Raw genomic sequence first — 2,412 nt, 5'->3', positions numbered from 1 at the left:
TTTGTCAACCATCAAAAATCCCATGGACAGCAACCCTCGGGTGATGTTCTACCTCCACGACTACATGCGTTTTATGCACCAAAGTTTACAAGTCAATTGCTGGCCTAAAGAGACACATGCTGGTGCATAAGGCGGTCCTTCCTCAGAAGGATATCGTGAACCCTGTGAAGACCCTAATATTAGCCTGCTATATTTGTCATCGACCCTGTAAGTCAGCTGCTGGTTTGAAGAGCCACTTTTACGGAGCCATGAAAGAGGTACTGCTGTTGGGGTGGATTCAAACACTGGTGCTGAATGAGACGGCAATCATCTGCGAAGATGGAGCAATCATCATCATCATCATCATGTATGTGGTCTGTCCTCTTTGGTATAGCTAGAGGGTCGCAAGTCAGAAAACTCTACAAGGTTAAGTGCCTCCCCCTCTCTAAACAAAGTTATCCTATCGCATCGTATCGTATCTATTCAGAAAGGTTTAACACGATTACCCATACACGATTACTTTTAGATGCATGCGCGATTAGCAATTATCTTTTCAAAAGAGAGTCGTAAATCGATTTGTAAACTCGATCGACGAATCTGATAAAACTGGGCTAACACCAGATCCGCCTCGAATGGCCAATATTCTTATAACAGTCATTTTGCATCTATCGGACAGAGATTAGTCACTCAGTTACCGTCATCACGGCAACATTCTATTTATTATTATCATTACACTAGTTACGTAAATTCAGGATTTTGTTCCTGTGGCTTCTCGTGAGATTGAACTCGAAGTGCTAGCTTATTCCCAAAGAACAAATCTCATGGATTGTATTTTTGTTAAACCCAGGTTTTAAATCCGTAAGCACTATCCTCTCTCATGTTCTGGCGAATATATATATATATATATATATATATATATATATATATATATATGTAATAAGGAAATAACTTCTTGAGGCATATGTGTTTCTAATCGGTTTTATACTTCAAACGTTTCGCCGTTTAGAGCTTCGTCAGTGAATGAAGATTATGAGTACAAGATTGCTTTATGTAAAAAAAAAAAACTTAGTACAATATATATATATATATATATATATATATATAGGGGGAAATTTACTGTGAATCGCTGATCAACTTGAGCATAGTGACGCGATCCTCACTGCAGAAAATGTGCGATTCTCCTCAGAGCTTGCCATTTAAAGGTCCTTCCAATTCGGCTGAATGGCGGGGTTGGTTCAGTGGCCGAGTGGTAAGGCATCTGACCGGTAACCAGGAGACCCGGGTTCGATTCCCGGCTGAACACATTTTCACTCATTTCCTTTGTTGTATCGATTTCTGTTCCCATCCTACACTACTAATTATATATACATATATATATATCAATTCAACTAGGAAATTACCCCTCAAAACTAAAACTTGCAAATTAAAGGTTATCCCTATCGACAAAGACGGTGGTGACCAGGCGGACCCAAATAACTATAGACCTATCTCACTTCTTTCCAGCTTTAACAGGGCCTTTGAAAACTGGTGTACACGCATCTGAAATCTTAACCATTCCAGTATGGTTTTCGAGAGAAACACTAGCTCTACTAAACGTTCAACCCTTGATGTTATCCTTAGAGGAAAAAGTAAATACTGAATTAATTAAGCTTTGTGAATGGCTGACAATGAACAAATTAACCCTAAACATAAAAAAATCAGCTAACTATTATATATTTCTGAATCACAAAGTCAACTCCCCTGCCATCCCAGAATAGATATATTTGATACTGATATATTTGATATATTTCATAAAGGTGCATATTTACTCTTGGATGCAAAGATTCTGTTAAATATCTCGGTATATTTATATAATTGTATTTATTTACCTTAAGTGGAAAACTCATATAGGCTTCATCACTCTTAAAATCAGCGAGACTATTGGTGTCATTGCTAAATTAATACACTTTATACCACTCTCTGTAAAAATCAAGTAAAATCATTCTCTTATCGATCCTTTCATTACACATGGATTATTTCATGGCCGGAGTCAAGCTTCTCAGTCTCAATTGAGAAAACCTTTTTCTTCGTCAAAAACGAGCTCTGAATTTAATGCCGGACTTTTTCTAAAAAAAATGGGAGTATGTTATTTCTTGTTTTATTAATGTTAACATCCCACATTTAAACTTTCTCTACGTTTCTTCTATTTCCAGTTTGATGATTAAGATTAATTTTATTCTAACTTATCTCTGATTTATATTCCTATAACATCTTTTTCTAGATTTCAGAACTAGCTCTTATGGAGTGCATTAATTACCTAAGAATATCAGATGAAGACTAAAGAACGAAAGACATATTTTAAAAGACATGTTTTAAAACTGAAACTCGTACCTTTCAAAAGATGCACATTCCACAAAATTAACATGAAGCACTATTTGGCATTACAAACCTGTA

The 2,412-nt window shown here is 36.2% G+C and overlaps 1 non-coding gene across 1 annotated transcript; it reads left to right on the top strand.

Moving 5' to 3' along the window:
* Positions 1 to 1,211: 1,211 nt before the first annotated feature.
* Positions 1,212 to 1,283, top strand: Trnat-ggu (transfer RNA threonine (anticodon GGU)). Its single transcript has one exon. It is a non-coding gene; the product is annotated as a tRNA-Thr (tRNA).
* The last annotated feature ends 1,129 nt before the right edge of the window (positions 1,284 to 2,412 follow it).

Source organism: Montipora foliosa, chromosome 12 (assembly GCF_036669935.1).
Source record: "Montipora foliosa isolate CH-2021 chromosome 12, ASM3666993v2, whole genome shotgun sequence".
NCBI lineage: Eukaryota > Metazoa > Cnidaria > Anthozoa > Scleractinia > Acroporidae > Montipora > Montipora foliosa.
The sequence above is the reverse complement of the archived record's forward strand: the minus strand, read 5'-3'. Positions and strand labels throughout refer to the sequence as shown.